The following is a 27,725-nucleotide window of genomic DNA, read 5'->3' on the forward strand; positions in this document are numbered from 1 at the left end:
AACATATATTCTGTATATTCTGTAACCTAGAGGGGGTGTTTTGAAACTGTGGTAGGAAAAGGCTGATTTAGGTACTATGTGGCGTTAGCTTCAGGAAGTGGATGAAGGAAAGTGGCAGTTTCACCCCAGGCTGAAAAACAACTCTGAAATGAAGGGAATTTAGACTGCATTGTAGGCCCAGACTGGGAATGATTCTGGCTTGATAAAAAGAATTGAACCCATTATAATCAGTTATTCCAAGGATAAGCCATTGCCATGCACTAAGCAACACAGTTTGTCTAAAGTCTGAACTGCTGAAATATAGACAGCACTTGAAGATTTAGAGAAATATGGACTTACAAAAAAAATGGCTATGCCTATATAGTACCCAATTTTACTAGTGAGAAAAGAAAGAATATTAGATAAAGTTAATCTGTATATCGGGTTTCTACAAATTTAAGCATTTCTGTGATTCACCTATATTTTCTAGACATGTGCAGGAAATCTGAAGTTGTTTCTTCCACCAAAGAGTCCACTTTAATTCATTATGCCTTCCCAGCCTTCAGCTTGTTCTTGGGTACCCAATAATTTTGGCCCCTGCATTCTCCACACTTGAGATGTAAGCATCCTCTCCACTCACGTGAGGGAATTGCTGATTTGTACCCCATAAAAAGATGAAGAGTATAGATGAATTTGTTTGCATACTAAATCATCAATATCTCCGACTCTCAGTTTGGAATGATTTTAATAGAAATATAGACAAAAAGGAAAATAAGGAACTGAACAAATTCCAGGAGAAGCAAGATCAGAAAGACTTCTGGTACTTCTAAATGGAACCGCAACAGAATATACACATTTCACAGTAGTACATGGAACATCTACAATAATTGATCATGTCAATTTAGGGTACAGAAATATTACAAACAAACTTTAAACACAGAAATAGTTAATAACTTTTTTACCAACCATAACTTTTTTTCTGATCATTACACAGTTTTGACTTTATTTGAAACATCTGACACAGCCATTAAATCATATCTTCCCTAATTTAAGCATAGAGCCTGATTCAGATGATTTAATTATTTAGAGAAGAACCAATTAGATATCACTTGAGTTACAATACTTAACCTTATGCACTGGGACAACAGAGTGTGGCATTATCACCAACAAGCTGTTCATAACTGGGGAAGGAACCTGTTTCTATGACAGGTTCTCTTTCATTCTCCAAACAATACCACATGATCCAATATTGCGGCTCCTAATAAATATTTTTGCTTATTTTTATAGCAAATACAAAAGGGGGACTCATTCAGAGATAAATGGGCATTTCATCTGTTGCCCTACAACCACATTTTAAAGGGGTACCTAGAACAATGGCAAATTTAGCAGACAAGTTGAGGTTAAAAGTCAGAAAATATTTGGATGTGAATGTGGTTTCATTAAGACTAGACAAACAGAGCAATTGCCACAAGGTGCACCCCATAAGGTGAGCTAAGAAGGCAGAGAACCAGGGCAGCACACAAGCCAATGCCAGTTGCCTATTAATCTAAAAACTCTGATTCCCAGGTCAGTGAGCCTGCCCATGGTAAGTCAGTTAATCAACAAGTATTTAAGGGTCTACCATATTCTAAGTACTGTGCTAAGTGCTGGGGATACAAAAGAAAGCAAAGGACAATCTCTGCTCTCAAGTAGCTTGTAGTCTAATGAGGAAGACAATATGCAAACAACTATGTATAAACAAACTACATACAGAACAATTTGGAGATAATGCACACAGGAAAAGCACTAGCATTAAGGGGTTTGGGAAAGGCTTCATGTAGAAGGTAAGATTTTAGGTTAAGACTTGAAAGAAGTCAGGGAAGCCAGTGAGCAGGAATGAAAAGTGAAAGAATTTCAGGCATGGGAGATATCCAGTGACAATGCGCAATCCAGAGAGATGGAGTTTCTTGTGCAGGGAACATCAAGGAGTTCCATATCACTGGATCACAGAGAAGTGAAGTAAAGGGAGAGGCAAAGCTATGAAGGGCTTTGAATACCAGAGGCTGTTCTATTTGTTTCTGAAAATGACTGGAAGTCACTGAACTTGATTGAAGACAGAATTATCTTTCCCCACTTATAAATTTACATTAAATTTGCCAGAGCCCCAAGGATGGATAGTTTCTTTCTGAAGTGAAGAACTCTTATATTTGGAGAATAAGCTTCTTCAAGATGTCTTCTAGTCTTTTTAATGTTCTGGCTACCATTCCAGTTACAAGGGAGCTAGCTCTGGTAAATTCTGAGGCTACCAACAGCTTTCTACAAATAATGTGAATGGACCTGAAGGTCAGTCATCACCTTGTGTAAGTGGTACAATGGAAGATTCCTTAACTCCAGCATCCCTGGTGACAGCAAAATGGAGACAGGCAGGAAAGCACTGAGAGATACACTCTGGGTTCTCACTAGAGGAACTTTTACTTTCCTACTAGGCTCTAAGTATGTCTAATAAAAAGTTAAAAGCTCCAAAAAATTAGATAGGTTAGCAGATCACAGTCCATCTGATTCACTCCTAACCAAATTAAGTTCTCAAATTCTTTTATTTTTTTTTCTAGATGGTGCCTACACGCATATATATTTTAATGATTGCTTTGATTGCTTTCCATGGCTGCAACTTTTATGAGTTCAGCTCTCAAGGAATCCTTGAAGTCAACACGTTTACTCAATTCCTTTTGCCTTCAGTTCCTGCTTGACTCGTTGCAGATAGCCAGGATCAGGGTAACCAAAGTTTTCTGGCCCACCAAACTGGAGAGTTTTGTGGTGAATATCATTCCAAGTGATCACATCATTGACTCCTGATGTCCGAGACTGTCCTACTGTGAAAATCAACCTTTGGTCAAAAGCTCTTCTGAGGAGAAGCAAAACCTGCCGTCCTTCGTCATTATTGGGCAAGTACGCCACCCGTCTTGTGCCTTCATAGCGTCTTCCTGGGTTGGGATGGTCTTCTGTCTGAATCCCTCCCCGCATGTCATACTGAATCACAATGGTGCCACATGAATTGTAACCGGGAAGTGAAGAAGTCCTGTAAGAGGTTGTCATTGTTCCATCTGGCTGATTCCCCTTCAGGATATGATAGGAAGTCTGGCATACAGGGCACGCTGGTCTGTGTTTCATGGCCTCTCTGATACAAGGGCCACAGAACTTATGCTTGCACTTTGAGAGGACTTCTTTGTGGTGAATGGTGTCCAGACAGATGGCACACTCATCCTCTTGTTCCTCCTCCTCTTTTCCTAAGTCCCCACAGCCAGGCAATCCCTTGAAGGGAGTTGAAGCCATCTTTAAATCAGCACCATTTCTGTCCAGTGGGGATTTGGGATCTCTATACCAAATTTCTCCAAGGGAGAGAGGTGGACCTTGTCTTTCCTGAGGAAGACCTTCAATACTAAAATGTCTCTTAACAAATTTCATTGCTTTTGCAATGTACTTGGGCAAACCAGTCAATGTCAGTTCTTGTTCATACCACTCCAAGTTTACATGGGGGTGCTTTCTTTCAAAGTCTTCAAAAAATGTCTTTTCAGGCCAACGCTTTTTCTCTTGGCTTAATGGCTTCAATATAACTACCTCTCTGACAACTTCAGGTAAGAGCATCTGAAACAGCTCAATGAAATCTTCATAAGCATGTGCAGAGAGGTCTACGTCTTTGCGTTTTGGCTTAAATACAATGAGAGTCTTCCGACTTAGCGGTTTGTTCATCAGCTCCATGACAGTGTCATATGTTTTCTCTATTTCTTTGATTTCATGGCGCAGAAGACGCAAGTGATCGGTATCAACCTCAATTTCATTCTGCATCGTGTTTTCGGAAAGCACCATTTCCAGAGGTGGTTTGCGAGAGAAGTTTGCTTCAATGAAATGTTGAACTCCTAAGATATCCTGTGGATTTCCCCAGAGAATTAAGACTTTTCCTTCAGCTTTAATACGAAGGTTCTTAAACATGTCAGTCAGTGTTTTTTGGACTTCAAATGCCAGTTTATTATCTGCAAAATGAAGATCCCTATGGGTCACATTCTTTATTTCCTTCTGAAATGCTCTGGTAAAAGCTTCTTGAGCTGCTTTCCTATTCGCTGACTTACTTGTCTCAAAATCTAAACACACATTGCCTGTAGGATATGACACAGTACCTTTGATACGGACCTTATGCTCACTTTGTATTCTGTCCAGAGTTTGAGAAAAAAAGTATTTAAAATATTCATACAAATGTGAAGGAACCGAGATAATGTCCAACTCCTCTTCTGTTTTGTGTTTTGGGTTTGAGCGAAGACTAGAACTGTCTCCGTCATTTGGCACATTGTGCTCAATTTCTCTTGCTGAGGCGGAGGGGGGAAAATCATCTTTTTGCTCATCTTCCACCATCTTCTCACGTAAGAATTGATAAATTTTTTTAATATCCTCAAAGTCACCAATCACTTTCTCAGGTCCATCAAGGCCTCCTTCTATTTTGACATTTGGGCAGAGGTTAATAATTTCCTCCCTTCGCTCTTTGGAAAGCTTGAAGTTCAGCCGGGCCCTTACATGGAGAAATATCTTTTTAGTGAAGGAATCAGAGGAGCTAGCAGCACCTCCTCCATCTGGAAATTCCTCTGGGACTGACTGAGTTGGAGAGGAAAGCTGGCTTATCTCCACAGTACTGTTCTCTTCTTCTGGGTCTTCATTTGCTTCTAGGAAGATGGTCACATGTGATGTATCACTCACTGCCAAAGAGTGATCTCCCTTTGCTATCACACCTTCCTTAGCTTGTTGTTTATAAAACTCTACCCAGAAAGTGCCTTCATTGCAACCGGCTTTGACCCTGCACTTGCCTCCCCCAGACTTACATGGGTTCTGGAAATACTTCTGCAGCTTCTTCTCTATTCCAGAGCAGCTCTCAGACACCCGGACCAGGACCCGGTACAGCGGGCTGTGGGGAGTGGTACCAGTGGCCATCAGGGCAGGGTAGGAACTCGGGAGTTGAAGATCCGGGCCTGTGACGTTTGTTCGCTGGCCTCTGGAGGGGGAAACTGTGAAGCAGAGAGGGGAGATAAAAAATTGCTGTCAGCTCCCTACTCCCCACCTCTCTGCCCAGAGCATAACTTAACAAAATAGCAATTGGTTCAGATAGCACAAACATAACAAAGGGAAACAAACAGCAATGTAACAATGAAATCCTAAATAATGACAAGTTCAAAGAATACATTTTTTAAAATACAAGCAATTATTTGAAAAAAAAATTATGAGGATGAGGATGAGGATGAAACAATACACAATTTCCAAGATGCAGATGAAGCAATCCTAAGGAGCAAAAAGGTGTATAGCCTTACAAACATACATTAATAACATAAAAAATAAGAGAAATAATGAAATGAATATTCATTGAAAAAATTAGAAAGCCAACAAACAAGCTTAAAATAAGCACAAAGATATTAAAAAATAGAGGAGAAAGATAAATTGAAAACCAAAATACTCTGAATAAATGGTGTCTAAAACTAAAGGGTTGTTCTTTGAAAATAATGAACTTGATAAACCTTTACCTAAACTTATTAAAAAGAAGGGAGAAAATCAAATCTATAAAATAGAAAATGAGCAAAGTGAAATATTAACAGAACCAGAAGGAAAAAAATCAGCATATTATGTACAGTGTTAACCAAAAACAATGTCACAAGTCCATGAGACATGTGTCACAACAGAATTTATTGCAGTAGAAAGGCACATACAAATGAGGACTCCCTATGCCAAGGAGCCCAGCAGTGTAGGGAAAGCTTTGGTATTTAAGTAACAGGGATAAGAGCCCTCAAACCCTGGCACAACAGGTTCAACTAGACCAGGCCAACTCAAGTACAATTAGCAAGCTGCAAGCACCTGAGGCCCTGGCATGGAAATCCAGAGAACAGGCCCCTGATAATCAGTCTAAGAAGCTTGGGATAGTACCCCCTGTATCCCAGGAGCAGAGCTCAACTTTAAACGTTACACAATGGCTGAAAATGAAAAAGAAACAGAAGAGAGCCTGGACTATAAAAAGCTACTACGGCAACAGCAAAGATCAAAACACAAACTCAGAAGAGGACAAGTCAAAATGCCTATATGTGAAGCCTCAAAGGTGAATATGAATTGATCCCAAGGAGCTAAAAAAGGAAAATCACGTAAGAGAAGTAGAAGAAAAATTGGGAAATTGGCTAAAGAAAACAACTCCTTATAAAATAGAATTGGCCAAATGGAAAAACAACAACAACAACAACAAATCAACAACAATCTACTGAAGAAAAAAAATCCTTAAAAAATAGAATTGGCCAAATGGAAAAGTAGGGACAAAAGCTAAGTGAAGAAAGTATTTCCTTAAAAATCAGAGTTAGGCAAATGGAAGCTAATGACTCTATGAGATACCAAGAATCAATCAAACTAAATCAAAAGAATGAAAAAATGGAAGAAAATGTAAACTACCAGCAGTGATAATTTAAGAATTACTGGACTACCTGCAGGCCATGATCAAAAAAACAGTCTGGACTGCATCTTTCAAGAAATTATCAAGGAAAACTGTCCTGATATTCTAGAATCAGAGGGCAAAATAGACATTGAAGGAATTTATTGATCCCCTCCTGAAAGAGATCCCAAAATGAAAACTCCCAGGAATGTTACAGCCAAATTCCAGAGCTCTCAGAAAACACTGCAAGAAGCCAGAAAAAACAAAGTATCATGGAGCCACATTCAGAATAAAAAAAGATTTAGCAGTTTCTACATTAAAGGATTGGAGGGCTCGGAATATGATATTCTAGAGGGCAAAGGAGCTAGGATTACAACCAAGAATCAACCACCCAGCAAAATTGAACATAATCTTTCAGGAGAAAAAAATGGATATTCAAAGAAATAGTGGACTTTGAATCATTCCTGATGAAAATACCAGAGCTGCACAGAAAATTCAGTCTTCAAATATAAGCCTCAAGAGAAGCATAAAAAGGTAAACAGGAAAGAAAAAGACATTTTTTTTTAAAAAGGTTAAACTTAAAAAAAAAAGGTTAAACTTCCCTAGATGGGAAGATGATACTTGTAACTCTTGAGAATTGTATCTTTATTAGAGAAGTTGGAAGGGGTATATATAGACAGACGATGTGGATACAAGTTGACTTTGATGTGATGACATATAAAAAATTACTTAAGGAGTGAAAAAAAGGATTGTATTCAGAGAATAGGAAAGGGGGAGGCAGAACAGGGTTAAATCACATCATATGAAGAGACACAAAAGACCTGTCATCGTAGAGGGGAAGAAGTGAGGGGATGAGTATTGTTTAAATATTAATCTCATTGGATTTGGCTCAAAGAGGGAATAACATAAACATTCAGTTGGGTACAGAAATCTCTCTTACCCTATAGGGAAGTAGGAGGAGAAAGAAAAAGGAGGGAGTAGATAGAAGGGAGGGCAAATTGAGGGAGGCAGAGATCAGAAGCAAAACATTGGTGAGGAGGGAAAGGGTGAAAGGAGAGAGAAAAGTATAAATGGGAGGGGGAATAGGATGGAGAGAAAGACACAGTTAGTAATCCTAACTATGAATGTGAATAAGATGAACTCTCCCATAAAAAAAAAAAGTGGATAGTAGAGTGGATTAAAAACCATAATCTTACAATACATTGTTTACAAGAAACACATTTGGAACAGAGAGATACACACAGAATAAATGTAAAAGACTGGAGCAGAATATATTATGCTTCAGATGAAGTAAAAAAAAAATAAAGGTAGCAATTTTTATCTCAGACAAATCAAAAGCAAAAACAGATCTAATTAAAAGGGATAAGGAAGGAAACTACATCTGGCTAAAAGGTACCCTAGACAATGAAGTAATATCAATACTAAACATATATGTACCAAGTGGTATAGCATCCAAATTCTTAGAGGAGAATGAGTTACAGGAAGAAATAGATAGCAAAACTATGCAAATGGGGGATCTCAATCTCCCCTTCTCAAAACTAGATAAATCTAACCATAAAATAAACAAGAAAAAAGTTAAAGAGGTAAATAGAATTTTATAAAAGTTAGATATGATAGCCCTCTGGAGCAAACTGAATGGGGATATAAAGGACTATATCTTTTCCTCAGCAGTAAATGGTACCTACACAAAAACTGACCATGTATTAGTGCATAAAAACCTCAAAATCCAATACAGAAAGGCAGAAATATTAAATGTACCATTTTCAGATCACGATGCAATAAAAATTGCATATAATGAAGAGCCATCAAAAAATAATTAAAAATTAATTGGAAACTAAATAATCTAATCCTAAAGAATGAGTAAATCAAACAACAAATCATAGAAACAATCAAGAATTTTGCCAAATAGAATGACAATAATGAGACAACATGCCAAAACTTATGAGATGTGGCCAAAGCAGTTCTTAGGGGAAATTTTATATCTCTAAATGCTTATATGAATAAAATAGAGAAAGAGGAAATGAATGAATATGATACAACTAAAAAGTCTAGAAAAAGAACAATTTAAAAATCCCCAATTAAATAACAAATTAGAAATTCTGAAAATCAAAGGAGAGATTAATAAAATTGAAATTAAGAAAACTATTAAATAAATAAAACTAAGAGCTGGTGTTATGAACAAAATAATTAAATAGATAAACCATTGTTTAATTTGATTTAAAAAAAAATAAAACCAAATTACCAGTATCACAAAATGAAAAGGGTGAATTTACCACCAATGAAGAGGAAATTAAAGCAATAATTAGGAGCTAATTTGCCCAACTGTATGCCAATAAATTTGACAATCAAAGTGAAATAGATGAATATTTATTTTGCTTTTTTTTTTTGGTGAGGCAATTGGGGTTAAATGACTTTCTCAGGGTCACACAGCTAATAATTGTCAAGTGTCTGAGGTTACATTTGAACTCAGGGCCTCCTGACTCCAAGGCTGGAGCTCTATCCACTGCGCCACCTGGATGCTCCAAACGGATTAATATTTATAAGAATATAAATTGCCCAGATTAACAGAAGAGGAAATGAAATACCTAAACCCATTTCAAGAAAAAAAAAAAAGAAATTGAACAAGCCATCAATGAACTCCCTAAGAAAAACTCTCCATAGCCAGATGTATTTATAAGTGAATTCTACCAAACATCTAAAGAACAATTAATTCCAATACTATATAAACTATTTGGAAAAATAGGCAAAGAAGGAGTCCTACACAATTCTTTTTATGATTATAAATAGGGTACTAGTACCTAAACCAGAAACCGCCAAAACAGAGCAAGAAAATTACAGATCAATTTCCCTAATGAATATTGATGCAGAAATTTTCTTTTCGTTTTTCTTTTTTGATGTAGAAATTTTCAGTAAAATACTAGCAAAGATATTACAGCAATTTATCACCAGCATAATACACTATGACTAGGTATGATTTATACTAAGAAGCATAGCTGGTTCAATATTTGGAAAACTATCAGCATAACTGACCATACCAATAACAAAATTAACAGAAATCACATGATTAACCCAAGTGATGCAGAAAAAGCTTTTGATGAAATATAGTACCTATTCCTATTAAAAATACTAGAAAGCATAGGAATAAATGGAGTTTTCCTTTAAGTGACAAGCAGCATCTATACAAAACCATCAGCAAGCATTATATGTAATAAAGATAAGCTAGAAGCTTTGCCAGTAAGATCAGAGGTGAAACAAGGATGTCTATTATCACCACTGTCATTCAATATTGTACTAAAATATTAGCTTTAGCAGTAAGAAAAGAAAAATAAATTGAAGGAATTAGGATAGTCAATGAAGAAACAAAGCTATCACTCTTTGCAGGTGATATGATGGTATACTTAAAGAATCTTAGAAAATCAACTAAAAAACTACTTGAAATAATTCACCACTTTAGCAAAGTTGCAGGATACAGAATAAACCCACATCAATCATCCACATTTCTGTATATTACCAACAAAGTCCTACAGCAAGACATAGAAAGAGAAATTCCATTTAAAATAACTCTGGACAATATAAAATATTTGTTTGTCTACGTGCTCAGACAAACCCAGGGACTATATGAACACAATTACCAAACACTTTTCACACAAAGTCAGATCTAAATAACTAGAAAAAGATCAGTTGCTCATAAATAGGCCAAGCTGAAATAATAAAAATGACAATTCTACCTAATTTAATTTACATATTCAGTGCCATACCAATCACACTACCAAAAGATTGTTTTATAGAGCCTCAAAAAAAATAACAAAATTCATCTGGATGAACAAAAGGTAAAGAATATCAAGGGAATTAATGAAAAAAAAATGCAAGGGAAGGTGGCCTACCCAATCAGATCTAAAACTATATTATAAAGCAGCAGTCATCAAAACCATTTGGTACTGGGCTAAGAAACAGAATGGTAGACAAGAGGAATAGGTTAAGTACAGAAGATATAGTCATCAATGACTGTAGTAATTTACCATTTGATAAACCCAAAGACTTCAGCTTCTGGGATAAGAATTCATTGTCTGACAAAAACTGCTGGGAAAATTGGAAAACAGTATGGCAGAAACTAGGCATAGACCAACATCTTACACAATTTACCAAGATAAAGTCAAAATGGGTACATGATTTACTCATAAAGGGTGACACCACAAGCAAATTAGGACAGCAAGGAGCAGTTTACCTGCCAGATCTACAGAGAATAATTTATGAGCAAACAAGAGATAGAAAACATTATAAAATACAAAATGGATAATTTTGATTACATTAAATTAAAAAGGTTTTGCACAAAGCCAATGAAACCAAGATTAGAAGGAAAGCAGCAAACTGAGAAACAATTTTTACTACCAGTGTATCTGATAAAGGCCTCATTTCTTAACTATATAGAGAACTGAGTCAAATTTATATGAATACAAATCATTCCCTAGTTGATAAATTGTCAAAGCATAAGAACAGGCAGTTTTCTGATGAAGAAATTAAAGTTATCTATAATCATATGAAAAATGCTCTAAATCACTATTGATTAGAGAAATGCAAATTAAAATAACTCTGAAATACCATCTCACATATATCAGATTGGCTAATATGACAAAAAGGGAAAATGATTAATGTTGGAGAAGATATGGGAATATTGGAACACCAATGCATTGTTGGTGGAGTTGTGAACTGATCCAACCATTTTGGAGAGAAAATTGGAATTATGCCCAGAGTGCTATGAAATTGTGTATACTCTTTGATCCAGCAATACCACTACTAGGTCTGTATCCCAAAGAGATCACTAAAAAGGGGAAAGGACCTACATGAACAAAAAATATTTATAGCAGCTCTTTTTGTCATGGCAAAGAATTAGAAATTGAGGAGATGCCAATCAGTTGGGTTAATGGCTGAACAAGCTGTAGTATATGAATGTAATGAAATATTATTGTGCTATAAGAAATGATGAGCAGGCGGACTTCAGAAAAACCTGGAAAGACTTAACATGAACTGATACTGAGTGAAGTGAGTAGAACCAAGAGATCACTGTACATAGTAAGAGCAACAGTGTGTGATGATCAATTTTGATAGACCTAGCTCTTCTTAGTAATACAATGATCTAAGACAATTCCAAAAGCCTAATGATGGAAAATGCTATCCACATCCAGAGAAAAAACTATGTGGAGTCTGACTGTAGATTGAAACATACTATTTTCTCTCTTTTTTTCTTTCTTTTGGTTTTTCCCTTTTGTTCTGATTCTTCTTTCACAACAGGACAAATGTAGAAATATGTTTAATGTGATTGTACATGTGTAGCCTATATCAAACTGCTTGCCATCCTGGGGAGGGGGAACGGAAGGGAGAAAAAAAGTTTGGAACTCGAAATCATATAAAAGTGAACGTTGAAAACTATCTTTACGTGTAATTGGAAAAAAATACTACTTAGTGGAAAAAATTTTATAGAAACTTTTCATTTACTCTTCATTTTTTACAGTCTAGAGTCATTGCTCCAATGGCTGTTTTGCATTAAGATCTATTTTATTTGTAGACAGTCAAATATCACAATTGTCCAGAGAGAAAAACATATCTCACTTTAAATAAGATTGTATTATAATTTTGTTTAGGTCTAATACAATAAAATCCACCTGGATTTATCATTACAAATGGAAGGCTTTAGAATTCTCAAATTTCACAAGGGCCATCCATTACCAGAACTTTAAATTATAGACCCTACTACCTTCTATTGCCAAAGACTAACTTGGCAGTCCTGTTTTTTCAACTGTGTCTTTTGAAGTAGATACTATGCTCTTCTGAAACATGGAAACTGCAAACATGACCTTTGTTACATGGTAATCAAATTATAAATATATGTTCTCCAAATAAAGACTAGAATATATACTTCTATTGGTCTTTCAAGGACAGAATTTTAGTATGTTCTTCTCAAATGTTTCCATGATGCTGGTGGGAAATGAAAAGTTGGAAATACTGAGCCACCTATGAAGGAAGGAAACAGAAGGAGCTTTTTTTGACCTATTATACAGGCCTCCATTCAAAAGAGATAACAGAGTCAGAAGAGTATGGAAGCTGAATCAAAATTCAAGATGGTGAGATTTCTTATGGCTAATATAACCTGGAGGAAAAATTACGGAGATTCCTAGGGAGGAAACCAAACAGCAGAGATTTATAGGAAATGAGCAGGTAGGGATTCTGAACTTTCCCTAATGGGACACTTTGGCAGGAGCTGTTTTTCTCAACCCTGCAGTCCTCTAGTTCTGATTAGCACCCAAAAAGGAAAGAGGCAACCTAGGGCAGTTATGAATTGTTGAAGACTAAATCTCTATGATGATGAGATTTCTGGTGATAAGGATATCTACAAAGAAGAATTATATTCCTAGTGTGGAACCCAAGCAGAGAAACTGGTGGTATAGTAAGAGTGGGAAATTCAAAAACAGTAAAAAAAAAAAAAAGCTCTAGAAAGCAAGGGAAACTATAGACCAATTTCCCTAATAACATTGATGCAAAAATTGTAAATCAAATACTAGCAAGAAAAGTACAGCAATATATCCTATAAAGATCATCCAATATGACCTAGTACTATTTAACCCAGGAAATTATATGAAGGATTCATCCCAGGTGGGAGTCTTGTCAGGGTGGGTTCAGTATTAGGAAAACTATCATCAGAATTGAACATATCGACAACAATCACATGATTATCTCAACAGATGCATAGAAAGCTTTAGAAAGCATTTGTTCTTATTAAAAAGAGTTGAAAGCACAGGAAGAAATGGAGTTTCTCTTAAATTGATAAGTAGTATCTCATTCATGTTTATGTAAAAAGCAGGATCAAATATTATCTGTAATGAAGATAAACCAGAAGCTTTTCCAGAAATATTAAGGCTGAAGTACGAATGCCCTTTATCGCCATCATTGCTCAATATTGTCTTAGAAATGCTAGCCATAGCAATAAGGCAAGGCAAAGAAATTGAAGTAATTAAACATCAGGCAATGAGGAAGCAAAGCATCAATTTTTGAAGCATCTATGTCTGTTTTCAGACAGAGATTCAACTACTAAACTAGTAGAAATAATTAACTTCAGCAAAGTTCCAGTATATCCTAAAATCATAGGGTAAAATAGAAATCAAAAGAATTTGCTGCTTATCTCCTGAAAGAGATCCCAAAATGAAAACTCCCAGGAATGTTATAGCCAAATTCCAGAGCTCCCAGATCAAGGAGAAAATACTGTAAGCAGCCAAAAAGAAACAATTCAAATATTGTGAAGCCACTGTCAGATAACACAAGATTTATCAGCTTTTACATTAAAGGACAGGAAGGCTTGGGATATGATATTCTTGAGAGCAAAGGAGCTAATATGAAAGCCACAAATCACATACCTGGCAAAACTAATTATCATCTTTCAGGGGAAATATGAATATTTAATGAAATAAAGGATTTTCAAGCACTTCTTATGAAAAGACCAGAACTGAATAGAAAATTTGATTTTCAAACAAAAGACTCAAGAGAAGTATAAAAAGGTAAACAGGAAAGAGAAATCATAAGGGGTTCAATAAAGTTAAAGTGTTAACATACCCAAAAGGGAAGATGGTACTTGTAACTCCTAAGAACATTATCATTCTTAGGGCAGTTAGAAGGAAAATACACAGACAGAGAAAAAGTGAGAGTTAGGGGTGGCTAGGTGGTACAGTGGATAGAGCACTGGCCCTGGAGTCAGGAGGACCTGAGTTCAAATCTGGCCTCAGACACTTGACACTTCCTAGCTGTGTGACCCTGGGCAAGTCACTTAACCCTGACTGCCTCACCAAAAAGCCAAAAAAAGCAAAAACAAAAACAAAAACAAACCCCAAAAACGTGTGAGTTGACTATGATGGCATGATATTTCAAAAATTAAGGGATGAGAAAGAGGGATGCACTTGGAGAAGAAGGAAGGAAGGTAGAGGTGGAATGGGGCCAATTATCTGACATATAAGAGATCTGAAAGAGCTTTCACAATGGGGGGAAACATGGTGGGGGTGGCAGGCAATGCTTCAATTGTATTCTGATCAGAATTGGCTCAAAGAAGGAATAACCTACATCCCCAGTTGGGGTATAGAAATCTATCTTACTCTATTGAGAAGTAGTAGGGCAGAGATATAAGAGAAAGAAGGATCTATAAAAGGGAGGGAAGATTGGGGGAGGTGGTGGTCAGAAGCAAAACACTTTTAAGGGAGGATAGGATGAAAGGAGAGAGAAAGAGGAGGACAAATAGGGGAAAAATAGGATTGAGGCAAATACACAATTAGTAATCATAACTGTGAATGTGAATGGGATGAACTCACCCATAAAACAGGAATGGATTAAAAACCATGATGCTACAATGTTGTTTAAAAGAAACGTAATTGAAGCAGACAGACACACACAGAATAAATGTAAGGAGCTGAGGCAGAATCTATTATGCTTTGGCTGAAGTAAAAAAAAAAGCAGGGGTAGTAATCACAATCTCAAACAAAGCAAAAGAAAACACAGATCTAATAAAAAGAGATAAGCAAGGAAACTACATCTTGCTAAAAGGCATCATATACAATGAAGTATATCGATACTAAACATACATGCACCAAATGGTACAGCATCCAAATTTTTTAAAGAACAGGTTAAATGAATTATAGGAGGAAAAAACCAATAAACTATACTAGTGGTGATCTCCACTTTCCTCTCCCAGAACTAGATAAATATAACAAAAAAAGAAAGAAGGTAAGAAGATGAACAGAATTTTAGAAAAGTTAAATATGATAGACCTCTTGTAAAAACTAAATGGGAATAGGAAGAAATATATCTTTTTTTTTTTCTCAGCAATACATGGGACCTACAAAGACCTGACCATATATTATGGCATTGAGACATAAAGGGTGATACCATAAGCAAATTAAGGGACTGTGGAATAGTTTGCTTCAAGAATTTATTACCAAATAAGAGACAGAAATCAAAACGGGATGTAAGATGGGTCATTAAAAAGTTTTGGCACGAACAAAACCAATGCTTGCAAGATTAGAAGGAAAGCAGCAAACTAGGGAAATTTTTCTACATCAAATTTGTCTAATAAAAGCTTCATCTCTCAAATAGAGGGAACTGAATGGTGGAATTGGGAACTTATCTAAACATTCTGGAGAGCAATCTGGAACTATGCTCAAAGGGATATAAAAAAGTGCATACATACCCTTTTACCCCAAAATATCACTACTAGGTCTATATTCCAAAGAGATAAAAAAAGGAAACAGACCTATATGTAAGAAAATATTTATAGCAGGTCTTTTTGTGGTGGCAAAAAACTGGAAATTGAGGGAATGCCAATCAATTGGGGAATGGCTGAACAAATTGTGGTATATGATTGTGATGGAATTCTATGGTGTCATAAGAAATGATGAGCAGGATTCTTTCAGAAAAACCTGGAAACACTTACATGAACTGATGCAAAGTGAGGTGAGCAGAATAGAAGAGTGTACACAATAAGAGCAATTTCGAATGACCTGTGATGAAAAATGCTATTCATCTCCAGAGAAAGAACTGATGGAATCTAAATGCATATCGAAGCACACTGATTGTTTTTTACTATCTTTTTTTTTTGGGGGGGGGTAGGTCCTGTGTTTTCTTTCACAATGTGAGTAATATGGAAATATGCTTTGCATGCCTTCTCAATGCTGTGGTAGGTGATGGAAGGTGGAAAAGAATTTGGAATTCAAAATTGTAAAAGTATGAAGGTTAAAATTGTTTTTTACATGTAATTGAGAAAAAAAAATTTTAAATAAAAAACCCTACATTGCCCTTTCGATTATGACTAATGGCTTCTTGAATGGGAAAAATGCAATCAGATGATTTAAATTCATTTAAAGGATCAGTTAATTCATTCTATAAATATCAAAATAGTCTATTTTGGTTTTCATCTGCTAAGACTATTCTAAAATCTTTCAGCTTGTGATAATCTAAAGTTTTAAATTCAGGCCAGACTAATTCACTTGCTAATTTTTTCCCTGTTTTAAACCAGATATCACAAAATTCAATTGTTTCTTTTTGTTATTCCTGCCATTATTCCATGCTTAAAGGAGGTTCCCCTCAAAGGAATTTCCTCTGGCACGTTATTTTTATTTATTCTAGTGTTCTCTCTCTCTCTCTCTCTCTCTCTGTATGTGTGTGTGTGCGTGTGAGTATATATATATATATATATATATATATGCACACACATATATGTATGTATGTATGTATGTATATGACCAAGGACAATCTTAGATACACACACACCACACACCCACACACACACACACACACACACACACACACATAATGAATGTGAGGTCTTCTCACTATCTGTAAGCTTGAGGCTTCAGTAGCAGCCTCTGGATTTTACTTTTCCTTATCAGGTAAAGTTCCTCTTCTGGTTGGAGAATTTAAAAAGAGTTTTTTACTAACCCTATTTGCAATCTGGGGTTGGGGAAGTATTTGTGGAGAAGGTCTTCAAGAATGCCCTGGCCAAGGTTTCAATCATTTCTGGAAACCCTCCTGAGGGACCATGCAGCTTGGCTGAATGGCCCTGCCACATGTCTGGTACTCAGTTTATGAATCTAATCAGGATTCAGGAGTCCCCTAGCAGGAGTCCCTTTTCTGACTGTTCAAGATGTCAAAAAACTAGATGCCAATTTTTTAGCACCAGAACTGGTGGTCACTTAACTGCTAAGGAAAAACCTGTGGGTTATGTCAGCGCTTTTGGTACAAAATGAAACCTCCTGGGAGGACACAGAATTCCCCCATTGAGCCTTGCTTTTTACATTTGAGTTAACAGTGCCATACTTGACCAGCATAGGTGCGGCTACCAATAGGTTCAGGATTATCTCTCTCTCTCACACTCTCTCCCTTACTCTCCATTCTTCTCCATCTCTTTATCTTTTCTGCCACTCTCCTCTCTCTCCTCCATTTTTCTCTCTCTTCTTTTCCCTCTCCATCCTTGTCTCTTTCTCTCTTCAGCTCCATCCTTCTCTCCCTCCCCCTCTCGTCCCTCCCTTCTGTCCATACCCCCTTCCTCTCCATCCTTCTGCATTTCCCTCTCACTCCCTCTTCTTCTCTCTCTTTCCTGTCTCTCACTTTCTTTCTCTTCCTTTCTTTCTCTCTCCATCTACCTCTTCTTCCTTCTCACCCTCCCTACCTCCATAGTACTTGACATATAGTAAGTGCTATATAAATGTTAGCTATTATTATAATGTTAGCTATTATGAAGGAAAAAGCTAATACAATAGAATTAGAAATTTGTGCTTTAAGTGGACATTAACTGAATGTTGCACACAAGCATTTGCCCAAAGCCTTATTATTATCCAGCACCCGAAATACACTGAGTAGTTAAAAGGTTTGTTTTAAGAGATATTTCCTGAAAGCAAATGTTATTCTGAAGTTTCTGATTCATTCTATCATGTTATTAATTTTGTTAGCTATAATGCTGCTCTGAACATTGGTTATATAAAGACCTGAGAACTGTACAAACTTCAACATTCACTTATTCACTTTTTTAAAAGATTTTGAGTTCTAAAAATTTCTCCCTTGATCCCTCCCCTCCCCCTTCACCAAGACGGCAAGCAATGTAAGATAGGTTATACATGTACAATCATGTAAAACATTTCCACATTAGTCATGTTGTGAAAGAAGAAATGGAACAAAAGAAAAAAAACTTATGAAAAATCATTTTTGAAACATGAAAATACTATGTTCCAATCTGCATTCAGACATCATCAATTCTTTCTCTGGATGTGGATAATATTTTCCATCATGAGTCTTTTGGAATTATCCTGGATCATTGTATTGCTGAGAAGAGCTAAGTCACTCATAGTTGATCATCATACAGTGTTACTGTTTACTGTTTACAATGTTCTCCTGATACTACTCACTTCACTCAGCATCAGTTCATGTAAGTCTTTCCCGATTTTTCTGAAATCTGCCTACTCATCATTTCTTACAGCACAATAGCATTCCATTACATTCATATACCACAACTTGTTTAGCCATTCCCCAATTGATGAGCATCCCCTCAATTTCCAATTCTTTGCCACCCCAAAAAGAGATGCTATAAATATTTTTGTACATGTGGGTCCTTTCCCCTTTTTGATTATCTTTGTGGGATACAGACCTAGTAGTGGTATTGCTGGATCACAAGGTATGCACAAGAACTATACAATCATAAGTCAGTATGGTTCTTGAAAAGATCTGAATTATCTAAGTGGATGATACTATAAAATAACATCAAAAGAAGGATTATAAATGTAAGTGAGAGTTAAATTCTAATACAACACTGTCCTAGAGAGGTTAAAATGTAACACAGCATAGTTTTAGGGAACAGTATTGTATAATTCCTTACCTCCTGCCAAGACCCAGTGCACATAATAGAACCAGACTTAAATAGATCGTTCTGCCAATGTTATGCCAACATTATCGAGATGTGTACGTCCTGATAAAGATGCCAATAAAAATACCTAGATGGAAATTCTGGAAAAAAATAGTTGTATTGAAATAAGTTCTGAGAAATATCTGTACTACCCATGAGTTATTTTTAGATACCTAAAGAAGGTCCTACTCTGCTGTCTGTATTAAAAAACTGCTCTTGGGGATTTCTGTTGTAGTCTCTCACAGGCTACCTACAAGTATGTAAATCTGGGTGTTTCTGTTTTCATCTTTTCAATAAACTATTATTTTCAGAGTTGGTTCCATATAGGTTCATTTCATCCTAAGACAAACCACAAAATAAACCCTCAAAAATCAACTGCATTTCTATGTAATGATAACAACATACAATAGGCAATAATAGAAAGGAAAATCTCATTACAAATAACTAGGAAAGGCTTAAAATACCTATGGATCAATCTAAAAATGTACACAAAACACTCATAGAGATTCAATTACAAAGAGTCCCTTCGAGAAATGAAGGACAATATAAATACCAGTGTTCATAGCTGGGCTGTGCCAATCAAATAAAAATGACAAGTCTATAAAAATTAATTTAGCCTTTTAATGCCATGCCAGTCAAATTATCTGAGGGATACTTTATAGAATTTTGTAAAATAATAACAAAATTCATTCAGAAAAAGCAAAGAGCTAAAATGTCAAGTGAAATAACCAAATGAGGCAGAATTAAAGAATGAATACCTCAGGATTTCAAACTATATTAAAAAGCAGCATTCATCAGAACCATCTCAGATTAGAGATGGCAGAGCTATGGAAAAGACTAGACAAGGGAGAATCAATAATAACCCAGTGTTCAATAAGATAGAAAACATATGTTACTCTTAGGAAAGAACTCCCAATTTGATTTTAAAAAACTGCTGGGAAACTGGAAAGCAGTCTTCTAGAAATTAGGCTAAGATTGCACCATATTGCAGAATTCATTTTAAATGGATACATGACCTTACTATTAAAAATCATACAATAAAGTATCAGAAGAGAAGCAGATCATATATCTCTCACAGTTATGAGTAGGAGATGTATTTTTTTTTTTTTTGGTGAGGCAATTGGGATTAGGTGACTTGCCCAGAATCACACAGCTAGTGAGTGTTATATATCTGAAGTCGGATTTGAACTCAGGTCCTCCTGACTCCAGGGCTGGTGTTCTATCCACTGCACCACCTAGCTGCCCCCAAGGAGAAGTATTCTTAACCGAACAAGGGATAGAGGCAATGACAAAACACAAAACAAATACCTTAGATTACGTAAAAAGGAAAAAGCTTGTTCATAGACAAAATGAATGCACCTTGGAAAAGCAAGGAAGTGTGCAAATGGGGAAAAAATTTTTGTATCAACTTGCTCTTATAAGGTATTAGTATCCAAGATATATAAACAATTAGCACACATATAAAAGAAAAAAAGACATTCATCCTTAGATAAGTAGTAAAATAATATGTACAAACAATTCTCAAAAGAACTGCAAAAAATTTACAACTACATGAAAAAAAAATCACTAAGAGAAATGCAAACCAAGAAAAAAAAAACAACCCTGAGGTTCCTTCCCATACCTTGAAAATTGACAAAATGGGAATAATCAGTATTGAAGGGGTTGTACGAAGTTAGGCACAATGATGAATTGCTGGTGGAGCTGTGAATTGGTTCAAACATTTTGTAAAGGAATTTGGAGTTATACAATGAAAATGACTAAAATATCCATACCCTTTGACCCAGAAAGTCCATTACTGCATTTATTCCTCAAGGAGGCCAATGACAAGAAGAAAAGTTCATATAGGAAAAAAATATTTACAGCATCACTTATAGAGTTAGCAAAAAATTAGAAACAAAGTAGATTCTCACCAATTGGGGAGCTGCCAAATTGTGGTGCTTGAATGTAATTGAATACTGCTGTGCTATAAACAAGGATGAACATGAATACAGAGAACTAAGGAAAGACCTAAATGAAATGATGCAGAGTCAAGTAAGGAGAGCCAAGAAAGCAATATATACAAAGATTTCAACAATGTAAATGGAAAGATCAACCAGACATGTGTGTGTGTGTGTGTGTGTGTGTGTGTGTGTGTGTGTGTGTGTGTGTGTGTGTGTGTGTGTACAGAAAGAAGAGGTATTAGAACATGCTCATAACCCAACCCTCAGCAGAGCTGGGAGGTCCACAAGGATTGCATATTGCACATATTTTCAAACTTTTTCAATGTATTGATCAGTTGAGCTCATTATTTTCTTCTTTTTGTCTTCATTTTGCATCATTCTTACTATTGCTGAAGAAAGAGATAAGAGATAGGCAGTCAAATAGTGTAAAGGGTAAAGATTTGCAGATTACAACAGGCTTTATCTGGCCCAATAATACCTTACAAATTGGGGGTGGAAGTGGGGAAGGAGGAAAAGATGAGAAAAATAAGACAACACTGCAAAATTTGTGAGATGTAGCCAAAGCAGTGCATAGGGGAAATGTTATCTCTCTAAACACTTACATCAATAAACAAGAGAAAACGTCTATCAATGAACTAGGAATGCAACTAAAAATAAATAAATAAACAAACAAACAAACAAACAAATGAACAATATCCAACTAAACACTAAAATAAAAATCAAAGAAGAGATGAATAAAATTGAAAGTAAAAAAACACTAAACTAATAAAACTAGAATCTAAAAAACCCTATATAATAAATAAATCATTGGTTAATTTGATTACAAATAAACAAAGAAAACCAAATTACCAGTATCAAAAATGAAAAAGGTGAATGCATCACCAATGAAGATGAAATTAAAGCAATTCTAAGGAGCTATTTTGACCAATGATATGCCAATAAAATTGGCAATCTAAGTGAAATGGATGAAAATTTACAAAAATATAAATTGCCCCAATTAAAAAGAAGTAGAAATAGAATCCTTGAATAACCCTAACTTAGAAAAATAAGCTGAATGAGCAACAAATTACCTGCTAAGAAAAATCAACAGGACCAGATCGATTCACAAATGAATTTTACCAAATATTTATCTATTTGATAAAACAGATAAAGGAGTCCTACCAAATTCCTTCTATGACTCAAATATAGTTTTGATACCTAAACCAGGGAGAGCAAAAGTAGAGAAAGAAAACTATAGACTAATTTCCCTAAAGAATATTGATACAAAAAAATTAAACAAAATATTTGCAAGAAGATCATATATACATACATATATATATATATATATATATATATATATATATATATATATATAGATATATAGAGATATAGATATCTATATCTCTATATATATATATATCTCAATCACAAAGATCATACACTAAAACCAGGTGTTATTTATACCAGGAATGTAGGGCTGATTCAGTATTGGGAAAATTGTAAGCAGCACTGACCATATCAATAAAAAAAACTACAAAAACGATATGATTATATCAACAGGTACAGAAAAGGCTTTTGACAAAATACAACACCCATTCTTATTTTAAAAAAAACACTAGAAAGTATAGAAATAAGTGCAGTCTTTCTGAAAATAAATTATTTATTTAAAACTCAGAGCAAGCATTATCTCTAATGCAGAAAAAGTAGAACTCTTCCCAATAAGATTGGGGTGAAGCAAGGATATTCATTATTACCAATATCATTCAATATTGTACTAGAAATGCTAGCTACAGCAATAAGAAAAGAAAAGGAAATAGGAGTAGGCAATGACAAAACAAAACTCATTCTTTGTAGAAGATATAATGGTATATTTGGAGAACCCTATAGAATTAACTCAAAAACTAGATGAAAAAATCAACAACTTTGGCAAGTTTTAGAATATGAAACAAAACTACATAAATCATCAGCATTTTTATATTTTACCCCAAAAAAAATCAGCAGGAAGAGATAGAAAGAGAACTTTCATTTGAAATAACAATTCAATTTAAAATACTTGAGAGTCTATCTGCAAGACAAATCTAGGAACTACATGAATACAATTACAAAACAGATTTTAACATAAAGTTCTAAAAAATTGGAGAAATATTAATTGCTCGTGGATAGGCCAGACCAATATAATAAAAATGACAATTCTACCTATGTTAATTTACTTAAACGGTGTCATACCAAACTGCCAAAGAATTATTTTATAGGAGTAGAAAAAAACATTAACAAAATTCATCTGGAAGAAGAAGACAATAATACTGAGGAAAACAATGAAAAAAGTTTGAATGAAGGCTGCCTAGCAGTGCCAAATTTCAAACTGTTTTACAAAGGAGTAATCAAAACAATCTGGGACTGGCTAAGATATGGAGCAGTGATCAGCAGAATAGATGAGGTACACAATACATAGTAGTAAATGGCCATAGTAATCTAATGTTTGAGAAACCCAAGGATCTAAGCTTTGGGGGTAAAAATTCAGTTTCTCAAAAAATTGCTGGAAAAACTGGAAATCAGTTTGGCAGAAAGTAGGCAGAGACCAACAACTCCTATTAGATCAAAACACATAAAGGATTTAGAAAAATTAGGGGAGCATGGAAAACGTTACCTGTTAGATCTCAGTCAGGAAACCAAGTCAAACTGATAAAAATACAAACCATTCTCCAACTGATATGAACAAGTAATATTCAGAAAATAAAAGCTATCAATAGGCATATGAAAAAATACTCTAAATCACTCTTGATCACTTTCAGAGAGAGAACTGATCAACTCTGAGTGCAGATTGAAGCATATTTTTTTCATTTTCTTTATTTTTCTAGCTTTTTATTTTGCAACATGGCTAATATGGAAATGTTACATATAATGGATATCATATTACTTGCCTTCTCAATGAGTAGGGGAAGGGAGAGAGGAAAGGAGAATATTTGGAACTCAAATTCAACATCAAAATGAATGTTAAAATTGTTAAAATGGTGTTAATTGTTAATGTTAAAAATGTTAATTCAGCAAAAAAAATCCTTAATTCTCTCAAACATTTAAACAATAATTAATCCCAATAATATATAAACTGTTTGAAAAAAGAGGCAAAGATGGGATCCTACAAAATTTCTTCTCTAACACAAATATGGTCTTGGTAATAAAATACAGGGAGTCAAAAAGAAAAACAAAACTATAGAACAATTTTGATAATGATTATTAATATGAAAACTTTCAATAAAATATATTACAGTAATATATGCTATGATCAGTCTGTATTTATGCCAGGAATGTAGGGCTGGTTCAATATAAAGTATAAAAATAATTGATCATATTAATAACAAAACTCACAAAATCATATGATTATTTCAATAGATGCAGAAAAAGGCTTTGATAAAATACAATACCAATTCCTGTTAAAAAAAAACTGAAAGGCATAGGAATAATAGAAGACTTTTTAAAAATGATAAGAAATAACTATCTAAAACTAAGAGCTGGCAATATCTTTAATGAGAATTAGCTAGAAGTCTTTCCAATACAATCAGAGGTGAAACAAGGGTGCTCATAATTACCATTGATATTAGATATTTTACTACAAATTGAAGGCATAGAAAAAAAAGATAATAAAAATATTTTGAATAAATAAGCACTGGGAAAGAAAGAAACAAACTATACTTTATGTGGATGATATGATGGTTTATTTAAGAAATCAATTAAAAAACTAACCAAAACAATGAACAACATCAGTAGTACAGAATAATATCAAATAAACCCAGACAGATATTCAGCATTTCTGTACGTTACCAGCCAGGCAGGCTGACTCTTTGAGGGAGGTACAACTATCTTTTACCATTATTTTCAGCTGTTCTATCCAAGGGACTCAGGGTATTCTTGGAGACTACATCATTCTTAAACAAAAAGAGACACAGAGGTATTCACTTCATCTAATTTCCACCAGAGTGCTGGATGCACCCTGTCCACTAGGTACAAATCTGAAGCTATAATGAGCTTAGTATCATGGGATGATTTTACAGTGTGGAACCCCCCTAGGGATCCTGAGGTTAAGGTAAGTGTCCTCCTCTGTCATTACAGAAATCTTGACATTTTTAATCCTGGAACTGAATGGGGAGTACCTCCTTTTTTTTTGGCTTTCAAAAATTATACGCTTCCCCCCCCCCCATTAAAATACAGCCCAGTCCATGTAGCAACATTGTTTACATCGTGTAGCATTTTAAAAAGTCTGAGGTGTCATCCACTATGGCTAAGTTATGAAGAAATTACAGGAACAAGTGAAAAAATGCCTTTCACACCTACAGATAATGGAAGAGGTTGTGAGCAAACAAGGTATAGAGATGATCACAGAAAATAAAATGAACAATTTTGATTGCATAACATTGAAACTGCTGTTGCACAAACAAATCTAATTCAATTATAATTGGAAGGGAAACAGGTTAATGTGGGTAAATTTGCAGCAAATTTTTCTATTAAAGGCTTTATGTAATATGTATGTATGTATGTGTATGTACATATACATACATGTATATATATACACACATGGAATCGATTAAAATTTATAAGACTAAGACCCATTCATCAATAGATAAAAGGGGGGCAGCTAGGTGGCGCAGTGAATAGAGCATGGCCCTGAAGTCAGGAGGACCTGAGTTCAAATTCAGCCTCAGACCAAACACTTGACACTTACTAGCTGTGTGACCCTGGGCAAGTCACTTAACCCCAACTGCCTTTAAAAAATAGATAAAAGATCAAAGGCTATAAAAATTTTTCTTCAAAGGAAGAAATCCCAGCAATCAACAACCATAAGATAAAATGCTCCAAGTTACTAATAATTAGAGAAATGCAAATTAAAGCAACTTTGCCACCCATCAGACTTGGTGGTAAGGATGAAAAATGAAACCATACACACAACACACACACACACCAGCTTGTGTGTGTGTGTTATCTTTCTCCATTAGATTGTAAACTCCTTGACACAGAGACTGTTTTTCTTTTTAGTATTTGTATCCCCAGTGCTTTGTACAGTGGATGGCACGTAGTGGGAGCTTAATAAATGTTTATTGACTATTAATGAGCAAAATGACAAATGTTTCAGAGGCTGCAGGAAAATAGGCACACAGAAATCATTGCTAGCAGAGATGCAAATTGGTCCAGACACACTGGGAAGCAAGTTATAACTGTACCCCAAAGGTTACTAAATTCTGGCCCGACTGTACCACCTCTGGGACCACATGGGGAGCAGAGAAAAAGGAAAAGAACCCATACATACAAAAATATTTATAGGAGGGCTTTTTGAAGTAGCCAAAAACTGGAAACTAAAGGGGTGTCCACCTACAGGTAAACAACTAAATAAATTGTGGTCTATGACCATAATGGCAGGATAATATTTTATTGTGCCATAAGAATGGTCAGTTTCAGAGGAAACTGGAAAGAATTCTTTAAGATTTGATACAGATTGAAGTTATCAGGACTAGAACAACTTCCACAATGACAATAACAATATGGGAAGAAAAAATCTTTAAAAGTTTTTAATTAATGCAGTCCAGAGGGCTGCAGATGAATCATGCTACCCACCTCCTGCCAGAGAGGTGATAGACTGAAAATCCAGAATGACACTTGCCTATTTGGACATAGTCAAGATAAGAACTGGTTTTGCTAGAATATGCATATTTATTGTGAGGGTTTTGTCACTGTTGCTGTTGTTGTGGGGAAAGGGGTGCCACTGGGATGAAGTGTTAATAAATGCTTGTAAAAATAAATTTTAAAAACTTTAAAAGAATTACTCTTCCCAGTCTAATTAAATTGCTTAGAAGTCCTATATAGGAACTACCCTTTTGTGCATTTTTAAGTATTTAAGTTGGGGAGGTGTCCATACCTGCAGGCCTCATAAAGCTATATTAGCTCTGCACGCAGTCCAGTGAGCCTAAAAGAGGTGGGTTTTGCCCTTGTGATAGGCTTCACAACTCTGATTGATGCAATGACCAATTAAGATCCTAAGATTGATGATAAAGTATGGGACCCATATCTTAACAAGTATAGATGCAGAATAGGATACATTTTCAGACACAGCCAAAGTGGAGATTTGTTTTGACTATGCATATTTGTTACAAAAGCTTTCTTTCTTTCTTTCTCTCTTTCTCTCTCTCTTTCTTTCTTTCTTTCTTTCTTTCTTTCTTTCTTTCTTTTAATGAGGTGGGGTGACAGAGGCAGAGAAAACAGAGGTGGGGAAAAAGGAAAAACGACAACAAAAAACAGTCACTAAGCCATCTTAAAAAAAAAAAACTGAACAGACGAGAAGGCCCAAAAGAAACAAGGCAGCTTTAAAATACATATCGAACTTGCTATATATTAAAAAAAAAAATAATAAGCTATAGATGACAAAGATCAACAGGTGCACGGACCATACACATTTTCTGTTGTATGATATGCATGGAAATGTTTATTTCATCAGGCGTTTGTTGAGTCCAGAATAATAATAAATGTATGCATGCATGCATGCATAAAGAATGAATGCATAAAATGAAAGGATGCAAAAATAAGAGGTATTTCATAGACTGGCTTTTCTTTCCCCATCCCACCCCCAATAGTCCCACCTTCTGGGCCGCGCTCCATAGAGGGGATAGGGGAGGGGGGCGGGCACCATGGAGAGGCTGGGGGGGGGCGCTGCGGAAGGCGTGGGGGTGGAAATTACCGGCTGAGTTCTCGGAAGAACTCCATCCCTCCCTCTGCGGATCCATCCATGGGTAAAGTCCAAAAGGCCCGGGATTGAGGTCTGGGGGTGAGGGTGGGGTGAGGGGAGCCCACACCTACACGGCCCCCCCGGGGTTCTGGGGAGGGAAAGAAGGGAGTAAAAGGGGCGCCCTGGGGGCTCTTACTTACCTCCCACAGACAGGGGACTCTCACCGAGGATCAGGCAGGCCCGGGGAGGGGGGAGAGGGGGTGGGGT

General features: G+C 35.7%; 1 pseudogene across 2 annotated transcripts; it reads right to left on the reverse strand.

The window, feature by feature from the left end:
• Window positions 1-707: 707 nt before the first annotated feature.
• Window positions 708-27,725, reverse strand: LOC110203667 (E3 ubiquitin-protein ligase DTX3L pseudogene; annotated as a pseudogene). 2 transcript variants are annotated; one of them, XR_013483521.1, is made up of 3 exons: window positions 27,659-27,711; window positions 18,804-18,931; window positions 708-5,006 (listed from the first exon to the last, which is right to left on the reverse strand). The product of XR_013483521.1 is annotated as an E3 ubiquitin-protein ligase DTX3L pseudogene, transcript variant X2 (transcript). The 2 variants fall into 2 exon arrangements; XR_013483520.1 differs by lacking the exon at window positions 18,804-18,931 and having other exon boundaries at window positions 27,659-27,725.

This window comes from Phascolarctos cinereus, unplaced genomic scaffold, assembly GCF_003287225.1.
Source record: "Phascolarctos cinereus isolate Bilbo 61053 unplaced genomic scaffold, phaCin_HiC Scaffold_8;HRSCAF=390, whole genome shotgun sequence".
NCBI lineage: Eukaryota > Metazoa > Chordata > Mammalia > Diprotodontia > Phascolarctidae > Phascolarctos > Phascolarctos cinereus.